The 21,636-nt window shown below is 45.6% G+C and overlaps 1 protein-coding gene across 2 annotated transcripts in view; it reads right to left on the reverse strand.

Annotated features, from left to right (window-relative positions):
- Positions 1-21,636, reverse strand: part of TMEM242 (transmembrane protein 242) — a 564,077-nt gene that overhangs the window by 51,353 nt on the left and 491,088 nt on the right. The gene's annotated exons all lie outside the window — the stretch shown is intronic.

The following is a 21,636-nucleotide window of genomic DNA, read 5'->3' on the forward strand; positions in this document are numbered from 1 at the left end:
TTATGCCTTACGTATCCTCAAAAGGGACACACGCATTTGTAAAATGATGGCCAATAATGATTACTGGTTGGCCTGCCTCCTTGATCCTCGCTATAAAGGCAAATTGCAAAATATTATGCCACATGAGAACCTGGAACAATTATTAGCAACCAAACAATCAACTCTTGTTGACCGTTTGATTCAGGCATTCCCAGCACACAGCACCGGTGATCGTTATCACACGAGCTGCAGGGGGCAGCAGGCCAGAGGTGTTAGAGGTGCACAAATCAGAAGTGGCGTTGGACAGAGGGGTTTTCTGACCAGGTTGTGGAGTGATTTTGCTATGACCGCAGACAGGACAGGTACTGCAGCATCATTTCAAAGTGACAGGAGACAACATTTGTCCAGTATGGTTACTATTTTTCATCCCTTATCGACGTTCTCCCTCAACCGTCATTCCCATTTGATTACTGGGCATCCAAATTAGACACCTGGCCAGAATTGGCAGAATATGCATTGCAGGAGCTTGCTTGCCCAGCAGCTAGTGTGCTATCAGAAAGAGTATTCAGTGCTGCCGGTTCAATATTAACCGAAAAAAGGACTCGTCTGGCTACCCAAAATGTTGATGATCTAACCTTCATTAAAATGAACCACAACTGGATTTCGAATTCTTTTGCCCCACCTTTCCCGGCTGACACCTAGCTTTCCTATGAAAAGGTCTTGCTTGTGGACTGCTCTGACTGACTTTTCCAATCTCGTAATTTGCAGCAGCTGTTTGTCCAGCATACATGTTTACACCTCCCTAAATGGCCAAACTCCCCCCACGGGGCCGTGGTCTCGCCACTTGGCGCAAGCACCCGCGAGAGTGCCGTTTGTCTGAAGAGGTGGGTGTGCACGCTTTTGGTCGACGGCACTGCCACTGGGTCCCTCATAGTACAATAAAGTGTCTCTGGCGGTGGTGGTGCGCACCCAACGTCATACACACCGTTGTAACATGAGGGGCCCTGGGCCTGTACCGCCGGCCACAAGAGTGTTCCCCCCAGCTCAAACAGTGCTCTACCACTTGCAAAATTATCTCTCACAGTTCCACCAATGTTTAGTCTATGCGCTGACATCCTTCAATGCTTGGCACTGACAATACCAATGTGTTGATATGGATGATGGTACTTAAAATAGTCAGGGGCAGTGTCCTATATTTACACCAGTAAATACTTAGCGCCAAATTACTAGGTCTGAAACTCAGCAGAGGAGCCCACCCCTGTACCTAAGTATGCCACCCTTTTGTGTTTTGGTTTTGTTGTATTGCGAGACATTAACATCTGTTTATTTTTTGTGAGTACTAACTGTCAGACACTCATTACAATTGGCCTCCGCTGACAACACCAATGCTGCCTGTGTACCCCTGCAAGAGAATTCCAAGTGTCTACAGCCTACTTTTGTTATGTTAGGCCTACTAAGCCTGTCTGCGGTCCCTCCTTCCAATAGTCCTCCACTGACCAGACCACTGCTGCCAGTGTACCCCGGAACCTATTTTAAAGTGCCTACAGCCCACTTTTGTTATGTTAGGCCTACTAAGCCTGTCTGCGGTCCCTCCTTCAACTAGTCCTCCACTGACCACACCACCGCTGCCCGTGTACCCCTGGAACCTATTTTAAAGTGCCTACAGCCCACTTTTGTTATGTTAGGCCTACTCAGCCTGTCTGCGGTCCATTATAGAAATTGTCCTTCACTGACCACACCACTGCTGCCCGTGTACCCCTGGAACCTATTTTAAAGTGCCTACAGCCCACTTTTGTTATGTTAGGCCTACTGTTGTGAATTCTGTTGTCGAGCTCCCTCCTGTGGTCGTGAATGGTACTTCGGCGATTTCTGTCTATGGGCTCCCTCTGGTGGCTATGAGTGAAGCTGCTGCTTCTGAGGTTCCTTACACAGGTGACGTGGTTTATCCTTTGGTTGGCTGCTCTATTTCACTCCTCTCAGATCGTTACTCCATGCCAGCTGTCAATGTTTTTTGCATTGCTTCAGTTCGCTCCTGGATCTCTCTGGTGACCTGCCTTCTCCTGCAGAAGTTAAGTTCCTGATAGTCATTATTTGTTCACTGTTTTCTTGTCCAGCTGGTTTTCATGATTTTGTCTTGCTAGCTGGAAGCTCTGGGATGCAGAGTGGCCCCTCCGCACTGTGAGTCAGTGCGGAGGTCCTTTTTGCACACTCTGCGTGGTCTTTTGTAGGTTTTTGTGCTGATCGCAAAAGTTACCTTTCCTATCCTCTGTCTATTTAGTAAGTCTGGCCTCCCTTTGCTGAAACCTGTTTCATTTCTGCGTTTGTGACTTTCATCTTTACTCACAGTCAATATATGTGAGGGGGCTTCCTTTACCTTTGGGGAATTTCTCTGAGGCAAGGTAGGTTTTATTTTCTATCTCTAGGGCTAGATAGTTCTTAGGCTGTGACGAGGCGCCTAGGTCTGGTCAGGAGCGCTCCACGGCTAATTTTAGTGTGTGTGATAGGATTAGGGCTTGCGGTCAGCAGAGCTCCCACATCCCAGAGCTCGTCCTGTATGAGGTTTAACTATCAGGTCATTCCGGGTGCTCCTAACCACCAGGTCATAACCGTACAGCTGGCCCAAAGTATTAATGCATCTCAATAGAGGGATAAGAGAACTTCTGAGACCATTTTTTTTTTCTTTGCACTGTGTTTGTCTTTCTTTTCCCCTAGACCTTTGGGTGGTTCAGGACACAGGTGTAGATATGGACATTCAAGGTCTGTCCTCTTGTGTGGATCATCTCACTGCAAGGATACAAAACATTCAAGATTTTGTGGTTCAGAATCCTATGTTAGAGCCTAGAATTCCTATTCCTGACTTATATTCTGGGGATAGATCTAGGTTCTGGAATTTCAAAAATAATTGTAAACTGTTTCTAGCTTTGAAACCCCGCTCCTCTGGTGACCCCGTTCAACAGGTAAAAATCATTATTTCTTTGTTGCGTGGTGACCCTCAAGACTGGGCATTTTCCCTTGCGCCAGGAGATCCTGCATTGCGTGATGTTGATGCCTTTTTTCTGGCGCTTGGATTGCTTTATGATGAACCAAATTCAGTGGATCAGGCAGAGAAAATCTTGCTGGCTTTGTGTCAGGGTCAGGATGAAGCGGAGGTGTACTGTCAGAAGTTTAGAAAGTGGTCTGTGCTTACTCAGTGGAATGAATGTGCCCTGGCGGCAATTTTCAGAAAGGGTCTTTCTGAAGCCCGTAAGGATGTCATGGTGGGATTTCCCACGCCTGCTGGTCTGAATGAGTCTATGTCTTTGGCCATTCAGATCGATCGGCGCATGCGTGAGCACAAAGCTGTGCACCATCTGGCGGTATTCTCTGAGCATAGGCCTGAGCCTATGCAGTGTGATAGGACTTTGACCAGAGCTGAACGGCAAGAACACAGACGTCGGAACGGGCTGTGTTTTTACTGTGGTGAATCCACTCATGCTATCTCCGATTGACCTAAGCGCACTAAGCGGTTCGCTAGGTCTGCCACCATTGGTACGGTACAGTCTAAATTTCTTTTGTCCGTTACTCTGATTTGCTCTCTGTCGTCCTATTCTGTAATGGCATTTGTGGATTCAGGCGCTGCCCTGAATTTGATGGACTTGGAGTTTGCCAGGCGCTGTGGTTTTTTCTTGGAGCCCTTGCAGTATCCTATTCCATTGAGAGGAATTGATGCTACGCCTTTGGCCAAGAATAAGCCTCAGTACTGAACTCAATTGACCATGTGCATGGCTCCTGCACATCAGGAGGATATTCGCTTTTTGGTGTTGCATAATCTGCATGATGTGGTCGTTTTGGGGTTGCCATGGCTACAGGTCTATAATCCTGTGTTGGATTGGAAATCTATGTCTGTGTCCAGCTGGGGTTGTCAGGGGGTACATGGTAATGTTCCATTGCTGTCAATTTCGCCTTCCACTCCTTCTGAAGTCCCTGAGTTCTTATCAGATTACCGGGATGTATTTAAAGAGCCCAAATCTGGTGCCCTACCTTCTCATAGGGATTGCAACTGTGCTATTAATTTGATTCCTGGTAGTAAGTTTCCTAAGGGCCGTGTTAGGAGTCGAGTTTCCTCTGCTGCACAGGGGGAATCTCGATCCGTCTCCGCTGCGGTCTCCCATTCTCCTCCAGCCGCAGTGGAGTCTGCTCAGCAGGGACGTCGATCCCAGCGTCTCGCTCAGTCTGACTCTGTGCGAAGAGTTACTGCTGCTTTTCCTGCTTCTGCCATTGAAGCCAGTGCTGGGCAGCGGCGAGTGGACGTTTCTGGATCTAAGTCCTTATTTGCACACACTGAGCATGCCCAGGGCAAGATCTCCTGTTGGAGATCGAGGGTCACATGCTCAGGTACTGCAGCACATCCCATTGGTCCTTTTGGCAGGTCCTGAAAGGGCAAAACTTCTGTAGCTGTTTCCTGTGCTGCAGCTATATAAACTGCGCATGACCGCAAGGCCATGCGCTAGTATTGTCTTGTAAATATGTGTGTGTGTTGTGAGTGAAAGTCGCTCTTTAAATACCCTCCCTATTGAATGTCTGTTCGCGGAAGGTGTATGTTTGCTATCTAGCCCCCGACTTATCCAACAGCACGTAACACACATTACAGCTACCAGTTGCTGTGTCCGCCTGTACGGCGCCGTGCGCTTGCTCTGCGCTTTCCTGACCCAAGCCTGGGTGGTTAGTGGCGTCCGTCTGTGCGGCACCGCACGCACTCTTGTGCCTTTATATTATTATTTAGTTTCCTTACACACCCAGTTGCGGTGTTGTGCCAGCAAGTGTCTAATCGGACTTCAATCCTAGTTGGGGTTGAGTTCGCTGACTTATTGCTCGCGCTCTATGTGCGGTACCGCGGTCCTGTGACGCAACAGGATCGCTTCCTTCACGCAGGGTGCAGTTAACCCGTGCGTGTATACTTGTAGTACCGCCATATAGTCCGTCTTACTAGCAGCAGGGTTTTTACCTGCACGGTGGACCTCGGACTGCGAACACACCTAGTTCCATTTCATCTTGTACTTGGTGCGTTCCGCCAGTCCTAACAGGCCGTCTGTTTAGTTTATCTGTGCCAAAGCACGCCACTATGCGGAGTTATATAAAGGAATCCTTGGAGAAGGGTCATATTCGTCCGTCGTCATCACCATTGGGAGCAGGGTTCTTTTTTTGTGGCCAAGAAGGATGGTTCTTTGAGACCTTGTATTGATTACCGCCTTCTTAATAAAATCACAGTCAAATTTCAGTATCCTTTGCCGCTGCTGTCTGATTTATTTGCTTGGATTAAGGGGGCTAGTTGGTTCACCAAGATAGATCTTCGTGGTGCGTATAATCTTGTGCGAATTAAACAGGGTGATGAATGGAAAACGGCATTTAATACGCCCGAGGGCCATTTTGAGTACCTGGTTATGCCATTCGGGCTTTCTAATGCTCCATCTGTGTTTCAGTCCTTTATGCATGACATCTTCCGAGAGTACCTGGATAGATTCATGATTGTATATTTGGATGACATTTTGGTCTTTTCGGATGATTGGGAGTCTCATGTGAAGCAGGTCAGAATTGTGTTCCAGGTCCTTCGTGCGAATTCCTTGTTTGTGAAGGGGTCAAAGTGTCTCTTTGGAGTTCAGAAGGTTTCATTTTTGGGTTTCATTTTTTCCCCTTCTACTATCGAGATGGACCCTGTTAAAGTTCAGGCCATTTACGATTGGACTAGGCCGACATCTGTGAAGAGCTTGCAGAAATTCCTGGGCTTTGCTAATTTTTATCGTCGCTTCATCGCTAATTTTTCCAGTATTGCTAAACTGTTGACTGATTTGACCAAGAAAGGTGCTGATGTGGTCAATTGGTCCTCTGCGGCTGTAGAGGCTTTTCAGGAGTTGAAGCGTCGTTTTGCTTCTGCCCCTGTGTTGTGCCAGCCAGATGTTTCGCTCCCTTTTCAGGTTGAGGTTGATGCTTCTGAGATTGGAGCAGGGGCTATTTTGTCACAAAGAAGTTCTGATGGCTCGGTGATGAAACCCTGTGCCTTCTTTTCTAGAAAATTCTCGCCTGCTGAGCGCAATTATGATGTGGGCAATCGGGAGTTGTTGGCCATGAAGTGGGCATTTGAGGAGTGGCGACATTGGCTTGAAGGAGCTAAACATCGCATGGCGGTCTTGACGGATCACAAGAATTTGACTTATCTCGAGTCTGCCAAACGGTTGAATCCTAGACAGGCTCGATGGTCGCTCTTTTTCTCCCGTTTTGATTTTGTGGTTTCATACCTTCCGGGATCTAAGAATGTGAAGGCTGACGCCCTGTCGAGGAGTTTTGTGCCCGACTCTCCGGGTGTTCCGGAGCCGGCGGGTATTCTTAAAGAAGGGGTAATTTTGTCTGCCATTTCCCCTGATTTGCAGCGTGTGCTGCAAAAGTTTCAGGCTGATAGACCTGACCGTTGTCCTACGGAGAAACTGTTTGTCCCTGATAGATGGACTAGTAGAGTTATCTCTGAGATTCATTGTTCAGTGTTGGCTGGTCATCCTGGAATCTTTGGTACCAGAGATTTGGTGGCTAGATCCTTTTGGTGGCCTTCTTTGTCACGGGATGTGCGTTCTTTTGTGCAGTCCTGTGAAACTTGTGCTCGGGCTAAGCCCTGATGTTCTCGTGCCAGTGGGTTGCTTTTGCCCTTGCCGATCCCGAAGAGGCCCTGGACGCATATTTCAATGGATTTTATTTCTGATCTCCCTGTTTCTCAAAAGATGTTGGTCATTTGGGTGGTTTGTGATCGCTTCTCTAAGATGGTCCATTTGGTACCCTTATCTAAATTGCCTTCCTCCTCTGATTTGGTGCCTTTGTTTTTCCAGCATGTGGTTCGTTTGCATGGCATTCCAGAGAACATCGTCTCGGACAGAGGTTCCCAGTTTGTTTCAAGGTTTTGGCGGTCCTTTTGCGCTAAGATGGGCATTGATTTGTCTTTTTCTTCGGCTTTCCATCCTCAGACTAATGGCCAAACCGAACGAAGTAATCAGACTTTGGAGACATATCTGAGATGCTTTGTTTCTGCTGATCAGGATGATTGGGTGTCCTTCTTGCCTTTGGCTGAGTTCGCCCTTAATAATCGGGCCAGCTCGGCTACTTTAGTTTCTCCGTTTTTCTGTAATTCTGGTTTTCATCCTCGTTTTTCTTCAGGGCAGATTGAGCCTTCGGACTGTCCTGGTGTGGATGCGGTGGTGGACAGGTTGCAGCAGATTTGGACTCATGTGGTGGATACTTTGACATTGTCCCAGGAGAAGGCTCAACGTTTTGCTAACCGCTGGCGTTGTGTTGGTCCCCGACTTCGTGTTGGGGATTTGGTTTGGTTGTCATCTCCTCACGTTCCTATGAAGGTTTCCTCTGCTAAGTTTTAGCCTCGTTTCATTGGGCTATATAAGATTTCTGAAGTTCTTAATCCTGTGTCATTTCGTTTGGACCTTCCAGCTTCTTTTGCGATCCTTAATGTGTTCCATAGGTCGTTGTTGCGGAGATACGTGGCGCCTATGGTTCCCTCCGTTGATCCTCCTGCCCCGGTGTTGGTCGAGGGGGAGTTGGAGTATGTGGTGGAGAAGATTTTGGATTCTCGTGTTTTGAGACGGAAACTCCAGTACTTGGTCAAGTGGAAGGGTTATGGTCAGGAAGATAATTCCTGGGTTTTTCCCTCTGATGTTCATGCTGCCGATCTTGTTCGTGCCTTTCATTTGGCTCATCCTGATCGGCCTGGGGGCTCTGGTGAGGGTTCGGTGACCCCTCCTTAAGGGGGGGGTACTGTTGTGAATTCTGTTGTCGAGCTCCCTCCTGTGGTCGTGAATGGTACTTCGGCGAGTTCTGTCTATGGGCTCCCTCTGGTGGCTATGAGTGAAGCTGCTGCTTCTGAGGTTCCTTACACAGGTGACATGGTTTATCCTTTGGTTGGCTGCTCTATTTAACTCCTCTCAGATCGTAAATCCATGCCAGCTGTCAATGTTTTTTGCATTGCTTCAGTTCGCTCCTGGATCTCTCTGGTGACCTGCCTTCTCCTGCAGAAGCTAAGTTCCTGATAGTCATTATTTGTTCACTGTTTTCTTGTCCAGCTGGTTTTCATGATTTTGTCTTGCTACCGTGTTTCCCCGAAAGTAAGACAGTGTCTTACATTCTTTTACCACTCAAAAGTCCCACTATGTCTTACTTTCGGGGTATGTCTTACATTGGAAAAAAAAACGCTGTGCTTTTTTTCCAACGTACAGTTTACTACCGTACTAGTGTTGAGCGATACCGTCCGATACTTGAAAGTATCGGTATCGGATAGTATCGGCCGATACCCGAAAAATATCGGATATCGCCGATACCGATACCAATACAAGTCAATGGGACACAAGTATCGGAAGGTATCCCTGGATGGTTCCCAGGATCTGAAGGAGAGGAAACTCTCCTTTAGGCCCTGCGATCCATATTTAACTGTAAAATAAAGAATTAAAATAAAAAATATCGCTATACTTACCCTCTGACACGCCCTGGTACTAACCGGGAACCTTCCTTCGAATCAGCGCTTCCAGGACCTGTGGTGACGTCGCGGTGACGTCGCGGCTTGTGATTGGTCGCGTGACCGCCCATGTGACCGCTCGCGCGACCAATCAGAAGCCGCGACGTCACCGTGACGTCACCGCAGGTCCTGGAAGCGCTGATTCGAAGGAAGGAAGGTTCCCGGTTAGTACCAGGGCGCGTCAGAGGGTAAGTATAGCGATATTTTTTAATTTAATTCTTTATTTTACACTTAAATATGGATCGCAGGGCCTGAAGGAGAGTTTCCTCTCCTTCAGACCCTGGGAACAATCGAGTTTCGGCCGACCCCGACACTACTCAGCACTACGGTATTTACTACGTCTTACTTTCGGGGTACGTCTTACATTAGCCGACCCCGCTAAAACCCCCACTACGTCTTACTTTCGGGGGGGGGGGTGTTACTATCGGGGAAATACGGTAGCTGGAAGCTCTGGGATGCAGAGTGGCACCTCCGCACCGTGAGTCGGTGCGGAGGTCCTTTTTGCACACTCTGCGTGGTCTTTTGTAGGTTTTTGTGCTGATCGCAAAGTTACCTTTCCTATCCTCTGTCTATTTAGTAAGTCTGGCCTCCCTTTGCTGAAACCTGTTTCATTTCTGCGTTTGTGACTTTCATCTTTACTCACAGTCAATATATGTGAGGGGGCTTCCCTTACCTTTGGGGAATTTCTCTGAGGCAAGGTAGGCTTTATTTTCTATCTCTAGGGCTAGATAGTTCTTAGGCTGTGACGAGGCGCCTAGGTCTGGTCAGGAGTGCTCCACGGCTATTTCTAGTGTGTGTGATAGGATTAGGGCTTGCGGTCAGCAGAGCTCCCACATCCCAGAGCTCGTCCTGTATGAGGTTTAACTATCAGGTCATTCCGGGTGCTCCTAACCACCAGGTCAAAACAGCCTACTCAGCCTGTCTGCGGTCCATTATAGAAATTGTCCTTCACTGACCACACCACTGCTGCCCGTGTACCCCTGGAACCTATTTTAAAGTGCCTACAGCCCACTTTTGTTATGTTAGGCCTACTACGCCTGTCTGCGGTCCCTACTTCCACTAGTCCTCCACTGACCAGACCACTGCTGCCCGTGTACCCCTGGAACCTATTTTAAAGTGCCTACAGCCTAATTTTGTTATGTTAGGCCTACTAAGCCTGTCTGCGGTTCCTCCTTCCACTAGTCCTCACCTGACCACACCACTGCTGCCCGTGTACCCCTGGAACCTATTTTAAAGTGCCTACAGCCCACTTTTGTTATGTTAGGCCTACTACGCCTGTCTGCGGTCCCTCCTTCCACTAGTCCTCCACTGACCAGACCACTGCTGCCCGTGTACCCCTGGAACCTATTTTAAAGTGCCTACAGCCTAATTTTGTTATGTTAGGCCTACTAAGCCTGTCTGCGGTCCCTCCTTCCACTAGTCCTCCACTGACCAGACCACTGCTGCCCGTGTACCCCTGGAACCTATTTTAAAGTGCCTACAGCCCACTTTTGTTATGTTAGGCCTACTAAGCCTGTCTGCGGTCCCTCCTTCCACTAGTCCTCCACTGACCAGACCACTGCTGCCCGTGTACCCCTGGAGCCTATTTTAAATTGCGTAGAGCATCCTTTTTTTAATAGTAGGCGTACAAAGTCTGTCTGCGGTCCATAATTGAAATTGTCCTCCACTGAACAGACCAATGCTGCCTGTGTACCCCTGTAACATTTTTTAAACTGCATTGAGCCAAATTTTGTGTTTAAGGCCTACTACCTGTGTCTGTCTGCGCCACTCAATACAGCTGTCCTCCTTTTAAAAAAGCTGAGCGTCAATAGTCTGGTTTTCAGCCTATAGGAATTTGATAACTGCATTGGGGCTACTACTTCGGTAGGGCCTACTAACGGTGTCTGCCGCTCCAAGGTGTTCTCCAGGTTGCCTCTCCATAGCTTTGATCTTCTAGCTCTCGTTTAGTAGTTGTTGAAACAACACTGCATTAGGCCTACAAGTTGGGTCTGGGTTGTAGAAACGGTGTCTGCCGCTCCAAGGTGTTCTCCAGGTTGCCTCTCCATAGCTTCGATCTTCTAGCTCTCGTTTAGTAGTTGTTGAAACAACACTGCATTAGGCCTACAAGTTGGGTCTGGGTTGTAGAGACGGTGTCTTCCGCTCCAAGGTGTTCTCCAGGTTGCCTCTCCATAGCTTCGATCTTCTAGCTCTTGTTTAGTAGTTGTTGAAACAACACTGCATTAGGCCTACAAGTTGGGTCTGGGTTGTAGAGACGGTGTCTGCCGCTCCAAGGTGTTCTCCAGGTTTCCTCTCCATAGCTTCGATCTTCTAGCTCTCATTTAGTAGTTGTTGAAAACAACACTGCATTAGGCCTACAAGTTGGGTCTGGGTTGTAGAGACGGTGTCTGCCGCTCCAAGGTGTTCTCTAGGTTGCCTCTCCATTGCTTCAATCTTCATGCTCGTCTTAAGTAGTTGTTGAAAACAACACTGCATTAGGCCTACAAGTTGGGTCTGGGTTGTAGAGACGGTGTCTTCCACTCCAAGGTGTTCTCCAGGTTTCATCTCCATAGCTTCGATCTTCTAGCTCTCGTTTAGTGGTTGTTGAAAACAACACTGCATTAGGCCTACAAGTTGGGTCTGGGTTGTAGAGACGGTGTCTGCCGCTCCAAGGTGTTCTCCAGGTTGCCTCTCCATTGCTTCAATCTTCATGCTCGTCTTAAGTAGTTGTTGAAAACAACACTGCATTAGGCCTACAAGTTGGGTCTGGGTTGTAGAGACGGTGTCTTCCGCTCCAAGGTGTTCTCCAGGTTGCCTCTCCATAGCTTCGATCTTCTAGCTCTCGTTTAGTAGTTGTTGAAACAACACTGCATTAGGCCTACAAGTTGGGTCTGGGTTGTAGAGACGGTGTCTGCCGCTCCAAGGTGTTCTCCAGGTTGCCTCTCCATTGCGTCAATCTTCATGCTCGTCTTAAGTAGTTGTTGAAACAACACTACATTAGGCCTACAAGTTGGGTCTGGGTCGTAGAAATGGTGTCTGCGGCTCCAAGGTGTTCTCCAGGTTGCCATATAATCGAAGCTGCATAGAGCCTATTTTGTAATTTTACGCCTACTAAGTCTTTCTGCGGTCCCTCCTTCCAATTGTCCTCCACTGAGCACACCAATGCAGACCGTGTACCCATGTAACCTTTTTTAAACCTGCGTCGAGCCAACTTTGTGGTTTAAGGCCTACTTGAAGTGTCGGGCTACGCCACTCAATACAGCTGTCCTCTTTACAAAAAATGACCTACAATTATCTGGTTTTCAGCCTATCGGAATTTTAAAAATGCAGTGTGCCTACTAGTTGGGTTGGGGCCTTCTATCGGTGTCTGCCGCTCCTTGCTGTTCTCCTCCAGTGAACAAAGCTGTGCCGCCTGTTTACTACTGTTTTCAATTTTGAACTGCATTTAGACTACTTACTGATTTGGGCCTACTCTCTGTGTCAGCCTCTCATTCCAGTTGTCCTCCACTGAACAAAGCAATGCCCCCTGGTTAGTCCTGTTACCAATTTTGAACTGCATTTAGCCCACTTTATTCTTTGGGCCCATATCTGTTTCCCCCTCATCCTGCCCATTGCCCAGCCAGTGATAGATGAGTCTGCTGGTACATTGACCCATAACGCAACATTACCCGTGCACGCTACACTGCAAGATTGTGACCCTGCTGAAAGTCAGGTTCCCCTTCCCGCATACCATACCACCTTACACGGGGACAAAGAGGAAGGTGCAGATGAAGGTGCAGGTTCCTTCATCAGGTGGGGGGAGGAATACTCATTGGCGACGTCACTGGCACAGGGCCCCTCATAGTACGCAAAAGTGTTGCTGCCGGTGGGAGGCGCCCCCGCCGTGCAAACACACCGCTGTACTTTGAGGGGCCCTGTGCCAGTGCCAACGAGTGGGCCCCCTGTTGTGAATTCTATTGTCGGGCTCCCTCCTGTGGTCATGAATGGTACTTCGGCTGGTTCTGTCCATGGACTTTCTCTGGTGGCTGTGGGTGTTTCTGAGTTTCCTTTCACAGGTGACGAGGTTAATTCGTTAGCTGGCTGCTCTATTTAACTCCACTTAGATCTTTGCTCCATGCCACCTGTCAATGTTCCAGTATTGGTCTAGTTCACTCCTGGATCGTTATTGTGACCTGTCTTCCCAACAAAAGCTAAGTTCCTGCTTGTTTTTCTTTGGTTTGCTATTTTTCTGTCCAGCTTGCTATTTTTTATTGTTGTCTTGCTTGCTGGAAGCTCTGGGACGCAGAGGGAGCGCCTCCGCACCATGAGTCAGTGCGGAGGGTCTTTTTGCGCCCTCTGCGTGGTCTTTTTGTAGGTTTTTGTGCTGACCACAAAGCAACCTTTCCTATCCTCAGTCTGTTCAGTAAGTCGGGCCTCGCTTTGCTAAATCTATTTCATCTCTGTGTTTGTATTTTCATCTTTACTCACAGTCATTATATGTGGGGGGCTGCCTTTTCCTTTGGGGAATTTCTCTGAGGCAAGGTAGGCTTTATTTTTCTATCTTCAGGGCTAGCTAGTTCCTTAGGCTGTGCCGAGTTGCATAGGGAGCGATAGGAGCAATCCACGGCTATTTCTAGTGTGTGTGATAGGATTAGGGATTGTGGTCCCAGAGCTCGTCCTTATTATCAGTAACTATCAGGTCATTCCGTGTGCTCTTAACCACCAGGTCCATTATTGTCCTGACCACCAGGTCATAACAGCCCCCCTGCTTGCTCAGGATCACAGCACTTGCAAAGTTGAAATACTTACCTCTCCCTCCTCCACTGCCGTGACGTGGTCCAGATTTCCTGGGCCCACTAATTACTTGAACCAGCCCTACTCCCCACAACTTTAGCCAATTGACCCCCAATTTCCAATGCCTTACTATTATTATAAGGTAAATTAAGATTGACAAGCTTCAGTAACAAGAATGTATGTTTTTGCCATTAAAATGGGCACTGTACATGTTTTCCTGGCCTCCACTCACTGCCAACTATGCTCTCCCATTGACTTGCATTGGGTTTCGTGTTTCGGTCGATCCCCGACTTTTCGCGATAATCGGCCGATTCCACTCGACTCGACTTTTGAGATAGTCGGGTTTCTCGAAACCCGACTCGACTCTAAAAAAGTCAAGGTCGCTCAACCCTATTAGCCACAATGTGCACACATAAAGTTCGGGAAAAAAATGACTGCTGTGCTGTTCTTAAAAAAACACCGGGCCTTGGAGCTCTGCAAACCCCCTCCCCTCATCAAACACATGCTAAACCCTCTTGATACACCATCATTATCATTGCTAAAGTGCTGAAAATATTTTTGTGGCAACGCAAATATTTTCTCGCACTTTTACCGAATGTTACCAATTATTACCAATTTTATAAAGTTTTGCTGGGGTTTCCAATCATGAATCCGAATGTGCCATATCCAAGCTGAATTTATGTTTGGCGATCATTTTCTGAACAGTATCGCTAATCTCCATCTCCAACCATTGGGGTTTCCCAGTGGACCTTGGGGTCATTTATCAGTAGATTTAAACACTGATCTACATGTATCCACAGGTAATACATTTATTTTGGTGGTGGTGGACAGATTCAAGATGTGTTATTTGTTTACCCAATGCCAAGACCTTGTCGCAAATTTGTATTAATGAAATCATGAAATTACATGGGATTCCCACAGATATTGTTTGTGACTGGGGAATGCAATTTATTTGCAAAATTTTGCAAAGTGTTTTGCACTCATTTGGGGATCCATCTATTGCTTTTGTTCAGCCTTTAATCCACAGTCTAATGAGCAAACTAAACGTGTTAACTAGAATCTTAAGACTTATTTTAGTTTTTTTGTGTCTGAAAATTAAGAGGATTGGGTTAATACTTACTTAACTCTAGCAGAATCTAGTATATAACCTAGTAGATTATAATCATTGTCATGATAATCATGTAAAATAACAGAAACATTTTCCATTGGTTTAACAAATAACGTATCTTTATCTAGCAGTTTTGCGACTGGCACAATCAGGGCAGAGATAAGAAAACGCTACAATTTACCAGTGCCAATAATTTTCATTAGTTCGCTGTTGCAGTGTCACGCACAGTGTAGGAAAAGCTAAGTGCAACACGAAGGGATAAGGGAAATTGAACCAAACACTAGTGAAGGGGGAGTGGAGACACTTAGGCAGATCTAACATCACCATGTCTGCCCTATGTCCCTATATAGGTTCCACACCTATCGCCAAGCAAGATACGTAATCCCTGCCTGACCCTAGTGATAAGCCCTGCATAGGGGAGGACAATATGTAATCTAGTCAATCCCCACTACCAGTAAAGGAAGATGGGATACACAAACACGCGGTACACTTAGCTTGAGTAGACACAGAAACACCAACATCCTCCAAACACCAGAAAGGAAGATAGCCGACTGCAATAGCTCAACATGGAAATAGCAATATCAACCACAACTCCCAGAAGCCAGCTAGGAGTTATAAACATCCCGGTTCAGGTGTGTCAACTAGAGCCGGGGGAAGTTGCCACTGGGTCCTAGAGTCAGAAAGACCAGGAAGAAGTCTGCAAAGCAAGCTGTGAGACCTTCTGCAGACAGTTGCAGAGTGAGGGTCAGCAGCCTCTGACACACCCATGACATGCAGTGTCAACAAGTCGATAAAAAAACTTTGAGCACTGCACCAAGATGGTGAGCACTGATGAAGCTAAAATCAGTGTAACCATCCTGCTGCTCTGTCTATTAAAATGTTCGCTGCAGAATCTTAAAGAGGAAGTTTTGAATGCCGAGCAGGTGGCTATGGAGCACGATTTTACAGGGGCTAATACCACACAGCGCAGCCTCACACAATATTCTCAGGCCACATTGAGTGATGATGATGAGGAACAGGAGGAGGATGAGGAGGAACAGAAGTTTTTGGTCAGTGCTACAGAGGGGACTCCCAAACCAAGCTTCATGCCTGTTCAGTATGGATGGCTTGAAGAGGAGGAGGCTATGCATCGTGAGGAGGAGAGGATGGCTAGTGTTTTTCCTGGTGAGGACACTGAACATTTGACTCTTTGTGGTCTGCCACACATGGCACAGTTCATGTCCAGATTCCTTTACCAAGACCCTCGTGTGAAACACATTTTGTCCAACATGAAATACTGGCTGTGCACCTTTCTTGACCCACGATAAAAGAAGAAATTTCCTTCTCTTATTACGGAGGCAGATGTGCCATTTTCAGTGCATGCATGCTAGAGGGCCATTGTGGAAGACTTGCTAAAAAAAATTACCCTCAGACAATGCTGCTGACAGAGGTACCGGCTCTTTTCACCCACAAGGATTACAGGCGAGGGCCACGTACACCAGGTGCAACTCAAGAAGGGAGGAAATGTCAACCAACAGGGCCATTTTCATGAAACCGTCACATCAGCAAGGGCTATCTGTGGGTGTAACTATGAGGAGGAGCGAGCTGACCTGATGGTGAAGGACTACTTAAGTGACCATACCAGCGTCCTTCCTCATTCTTCAGTGCCCTTTAACTATTGCTTGTCCATTGGCCTGACCTCTCCTTTTACGCCTTGGAGATGCTACCCTGCCCTGCCGCAAGAGTATTGTCTGAGCGGATTTTTAGTTCAGCCGGTGCAATCATAAAGGATAGGCATACATGGCTGTCAACGGAAAATGCAGACAGGCTGACTCTTCTAAAATTGAGCAAGGGCTGTATTTTCTCCAACTTTGTAAGCCCTATGGAATAAAAGCAACGTAATGTAAATGCAGCCAGAATGTTTTTTTTTGGGAAGTTGTCTTAATGTCCATCCCTTACCATCCAAACCCATTTTGTTCAAAAAATCAACTCCTCCTCCTGCAACAAGTACTTAGTGGTCATCTAATGTATACCCCACCTGGGTAATGTTTTTTTACTTTTTGAAAACTTTGCACATTGTACAATGGTGAAACATGTACTCCATATCTCTACCTCTTTTAATAACTTCAAGAGAAACGACCAATACTGGGTAAATCTCACATATAAATAGTCTTTATTCACAAAATACAAAGTTTCACAATCATAGAAGCTTGATAATCTTTAGACAATGGTACACAGTGAAATGATGGTGACGATCACCCCAACAAGTCACCACTGTACAAAGAGACGTGCAGACCGGATAACACAGGCTACCATATAAAAAGGACACACACATATATGTAAACACATCCACAAAAAATACTTGCAGGAACATGACATGTACTTATATTGTAAATCCTAGTATCTATGCGGTGGGATGCCGGTGTAAAAATACACTCAAATATACCACAGTGGGTTAATATCATGAGGCACCACAACCAACTAGATCACAATGTAACAGCACACTGGTAAGTCAGCAGTACTATATGTGCATAAAAGTTAATATGCCCCATGTGTGTGCCTCTCCCCCATGGTCAGATGTGACCATCTATCCCATAATAAAGCTGCCTGTTACATCCCAGGGCAAACGGCCACAAACACAGCTATAGATTACCTGTACAGGGGGGCACTTGGAGATAGCCAGGTCAGGTCCACACGTCCGCCCACTAGTGTACTGTTACATTGTGATCTAGTTGGTTGTGGTGCCTCATAATATTAACCCACTGTGGTATATTTGAGTGTATTTTTACACCGGCATCCTACCGCATAGATACTAGGATTTACAATATAAGCACATGTCACGTTCCTGCAAGTATTTTTTGTGGATGTGTTTACATATATGTGTGTATCCTTTTTATATGGTAGCCTGTGTTATCCGGTCTGCACGTCTCTTTGTACAGTGGCGACTTGTTGGGGTGATCGTCACCATCATTTCACTGTGTACCATTGTCGTCTAAAGATTATCAAGCTTCTATGATTGTGAAACTTTGTATTTTGTGAATAAAGACTTTTATATGTGAGATTTACCCAGTATTGGTCGTTTCTCTTGTGGTTTCCACACCTCCTTCTATATTTGGTTTTCTACGACTGGGCTGTGATTGTATCCATTATACAGCAACATATATATATATATATATACATATTAGAGATTTACGTAATGTTGCTATTTAATACCTTGATCATTTTACTCTTTTAATAACTGCAAAATGTATTGTAAGGTCCCATTCATAGTCTCTTTCAGATTGTATGATAAGATTGTAAAATATTAATAACAATAATAATAAAAATATTAAAGATTACTTAACGTATTTACAGAGTTCAATTAATGAGCAGAAGGTAGTGTGTGACTGAGCTATTCTGAGGATCTTGGCTAACACATCTGTTCTCTGCATGTCAAAGCTAGAGGACACTTGTCAGAACTGCCAAAATGAGGCTATATGTAGATGACAAATGTCTCTTTTAATGGACACAGGCAATATGTTTAGGCATTTTTGAAATGAGGTAATGTACAGAACCAATATGCATATTCTGCAAGCTACTAGGTTCTGCTAATATGGTAGGAGCTATGAACATAGCGGTAGATCACCATATGGGGTTAGGAGATAGGAAATAGGAACCAATGTAAGGGGGTCAAAATGGTATATAAACCATCTGACTGTTGGGCAGATCTCTCATTTCTTGGGAATCTTCACATTGACCACGTCATGCCTCAAGACCATATGTAAGATCTATGCTTGATTTCTTTCTTATATTCTAATACTTAATTTGTGTGCTATGAACTTATGAATTTGCTTTTTCTTCATTTTTGTAATCACTTTTTGAATGGACATTAAACAAGATTTGTTTTATCCACACAATTCAATTTTGCTTTCCTTTTCTATTCTCACCGTATTATTACTTGGAAAAGTAAGGAAGAGTTATTTTTTCCAACAAAGATGCCTTGGGTAATTTTTGGAAAACCTTGCACATTGTGCAATGGTGAGACAGGTACTCCCTATCTCTACCTATTGTAAGAACTACAAAATGTAATGTCAGGTTCATATCATGGTCTCCTTCAGCGTGTATGATACAGACCCCTTGAGTATTTTTTGGAAAACTTTGCACATTGTGCAATGGTCACATTTCTACTCTCAATCTCTATACATACTAATATTATAATTCTTTTATTGTGTTGCCCTTCTCATGGTCTTTTTAAGCATGTATCTGTTAGCCTGATGTTGATTTTCGTGTCTGTACTTGGACATTTTGCAACATCAATGCATTAATATGCTACACAACACTTCTTCAGGTTTCATCCTTACACAGAATAATAATATGAGTAATGAAACATGCTCTAAATATATGTTGCTAGTTCGACATCACTTTATAAAGGGAAATTCCACATAACACCTCTGTTAGCATACGCCATACACTGCTCATATACGCAACACCCCAATAGGTGGGTGGAACACCTTTGTACAAAATCTATGTCTGTGAAACCACTGGCCCTTCTCCTGTGTTACGGCCAATGTACCACATTAACAATGTATTTCTGAATCATTTAATGTTAGCTTCATTGGAAAAAACTACTTTTCTTTCAAAAATAAGGACATTTCTAAGTGACCCTAAACTTTTGAACGGTAGTGTATTAAAAAAGAAAAACTGAAATATCACAAGATCATAAGTCAGACCCTTTGTTCAGACACTCATATTTACGTCACATGCTGTCCATTTCCTTGTGATCATCCTTGAAATGGTTCTACTCCTTCATTGGAGTCCAGCTGGGTTTAATTAAACTAATAGGACTTGATTTGTAAAGGCACACACCTGTCTTTATAAGACCTCACAGCTCACAGTGCATATAAGACCAAATGAGAATCATGAGATCAAAGGAACTGGCCAAGAAGCTCAGAGACAGAATTGTGGCAAGGCACACATCTGGCCAAGGTTACAAAAAAAATTTCTGCAGTACTTAACGTTTCTAAGAGCACAGTGGCCTCCATAATCTTTAAATGGAAAAAGATTGGGACCACCAGAAGTCTTCCTAGACCTGGCCATCCAGCCAAACTGAGCAATCGTGGGAGATGAGCCTTGGTGAGAGAGGTAAAGAAGAACCCCAAGGTCACTGTGGCTGAGCTCCACAGATGCAGTAGGAAGGTGGGAGAAAAGTTCCACAAAGTCAACTATCACTGAAGCCCTTCGCCAGTCGGGCCAGACCGAAGCCTCTCCTTACTGGAAGACAGTTTGCTAAAAAACACAAGAAGGATTCCTAGACTATGAGAAATAAGATTCTCTGGTCTGATGAGACAAAGATAGAACTTTTTGGAGACAATTCTAAGTGGTATGCATGGGGAAAGTCAGGCACTGCTCATCACCTGCCCAAAACAATCCCAACAGTGAAACATGATGGTGGCAGCATCATGATATGGAGTTATCAGCTGCAGGGACAGGACGACGGGTTGTCATTGAAGGAAACATGAATGTAGCCAAGTACAAAGATATCCTGGATGAAATCCTCTTCTAGAGTGCCCTGGACCTCAGACTTGGCCGAAGATTCACCTTCCAACAAGACAATGACCCTAAGCACACAGCTAAAATAACAAAGGAGTGGCTTCAGAACAACTCTGTGACCATTCTTGTCTGGCCCAGCCAGAGCCCTGACCTAAACCCAATTGGGCATCACTGGAGAGACCTGAAAATGGCTGTCGAACAACGTTCATCTTCTAACCTGACGGAAGGAGAGGATCTGAAAGAATGGCAGAGGATCCCCAAATCCAGGTGTGAAAAACTTGCTGCATCATTCCCTAGAAGACTCATGGCTGTACTAGCTCAAAAGGGTGCTTCTACTCAATACTGAGCAAAGGGTCTGAATACTTATGACCATGTGATATTTGGGTTTTTCTGAATTTGTTTTTTTCAGTCAAGATGGGGTGCAGAGTGTATATTAATGAGAAAAAAATTAACTTTTTTGAATTTACCAAATGGTTGCTATGAAACAAAGAAAAATTTAAAGTGATCTAAATGCTTTCCGTATCCACTGTACTTGCTAGCTCTTTACATTGTCCAGTGCTGGACAAAGACCACTGCTGGCTTTTCCAGGCTCCTAAATGAGACTTGTGTCTCTTTATTAAACTGGTGCTATCCTTACATTTTCTAATTTTGGGTCCTTAAAAAAATTGTGGTGGGGTATTGGCCAGTTTCTATAAATTTTAAACATGTCTAAAGGTATGTGCACACGTTTAAGAATGGATCAGTATTTGCTCAGGATGTGTCTCAGGTGAAATCTACACCAAATCTGCATCTGAGGTCACTGGCAGGTCACCAGATTTTTGATGCATTTTTCACATGCGTTTTTTCATTGAATGCGGGTTTTTAGTCCCTTGAAATAAAGCTAATTGAACGTTTGCTTCTGCGAAGGAAAAAAGAGATTTCCTGTTCCCAGGGTCAGTAAACGCTGGGGTTGGACGCTGCGTATATCTGCAGCATCCAGCTGTTACAGCATAGTGGGTGGGATTTCAAGAAATCCTGTGCCCACTATGTGTGCACCAATGCCCGCGGCTCACCCGCAGACACGGACATGTGGCGCATCTTTCAAGACAGCAGCATGTTAATTTATATAGCAGAGATGCTCAATCTCCTCTGCATAAATTACTGTAAGGCTGCAGTAGCATCATACGCAGAGAAGAGGCAGTGGCCCACAAAGTTTCAACACAAAAGTCTGTTTAATGTGTTTCCTCGCAGCATTAAAGTCCAATTCACATAAATGCATATAACTGTATTTTATCAGTGTTTCGTTTACACCAGTTCATAGAAATACAAATCATGTGGGCTTTAGATTTGCGGTCCATAAACAGGCCAGACTTACCTTGTCCAGTTTCCCTGGGCGACCGCACGCCATATTACAGTCTCCATACGTCTCCATACACACAGCCTTATATGTTGCAGACACTACACATGCCAGTCCTCCTCTGACTAGTTCTCATGGGTGTCCTGCATCGCTGTATCACATTCTCTTTACTCACACAGCCGTAAAGTCCAGAATATCCTCCAGATATCAGCCGGGCATCATATCCATTTGTTTGCAATCGTTACACATGGTAGTCCTCTTTCGGGCACAGGACATCCACCTCCGGGCACAGGACTGTCCATATCCAAAACCAGTACCATGGACGACTTGCATCACTGTATACGCTGTGGGTGCCAGGCTATTCAGCTGCCCTGGGTTCTGGCTCTACTGGCCTGTGCCTTCAGGCACTCAGCC

The sequence above is a fragment of the Ranitomeya imitator genome, chromosome 5 (genome assembly GCF_032444005.1).
Source record: "Ranitomeya imitator isolate aRanImi1 chromosome 5, aRanImi1.pri, whole genome shotgun sequence".
NCBI lineage: Eukaryota > Metazoa > Chordata > Amphibia > Anura > Dendrobatidae > Ranitomeya > Ranitomeya imitator.